This window comes from Ictidomys tridecemlineatus, chromosome 1, assembly GCF_052094955.1.
Source record: "Ictidomys tridecemlineatus isolate mIctTri1 chromosome 1, mIctTri1.hap1, whole genome shotgun sequence".
NCBI lineage: Eukaryota > Metazoa > Chordata > Mammalia > Rodentia > Sciuridae > Ictidomys > Ictidomys tridecemlineatus.
The window spans coordinates 84,695,853-84,696,472 of NC_135477.1; the positions used below are offsets into that span (position 1 = coordinate 84,695,853).

At 36.5% G+C, this 620-nt stretch overlaps 1 non-coding gene across 1 annotated transcript; it reads left to right on the plus strand.

Annotated features, from left to right (window-relative positions):
- The first annotated feature begins 233 nt into the window (after positions 1-233).
- On the plus strand, positions 234-338 carry LOC120885958 (U6 spliceosomal RNA). Its single transcript, XR_005728748.2, has one exon. It is a non-coding gene; the product is annotated as a U6 spliceosomal RNA (small nuclear RNA).
- Positions 339-620: the final 282 nt, after the last annotated feature.

The window sequence follows — 620 nt, forward strand, 5'->3', positions numbered from 1 at the left end:
TTTTGAGGAATCACCATCCTGTTTTCCATAGTGGCTGCAGAAGTTTTTGTGCTCACCAATATCACACAAATGTTCCTATTTTTCCATATCTTCACTGATCCTTTTTGTTTTCTGTTGTGGTGATGGTTGTCACTTAATAGTCATCCTTATGGATGTAGGGTGGCTCCAGTGACTTGTAAATTGAGGGTGTGCAATTTCTTTCATTGGCTTTAATTCTATCTTGTTCTCTACCATTGAAGAAAGCATCAGAATATGTGGGTTTAAGAATGAGTCTGAGAAGATTAGCATGGCCTCTGAACAACAATGATATGCAAATTTGTGAAGTATTCCATATATATATATATATATATATATATATATATAATTTTTTTTTTTAAAAAAAGAATGACTCTGAAATGGTGAGAATATTGAGTTGGCTCTAATTTGTCTTTGGTAAGGAACCCATTCCGACACTTTGGCATTCTGTTATGAGCAACCATGCATTTGTCATACTCCCTTCAAGCTTTAGAAACAGGTTAGTCCTTCCTGACACCACAGTTGAGAACCGTTCCTCCCTGAACTGACTTTTCAATTCAGCACAGCTTCTTCATACACACCCAACAGAAACAGAGCATTCTTCC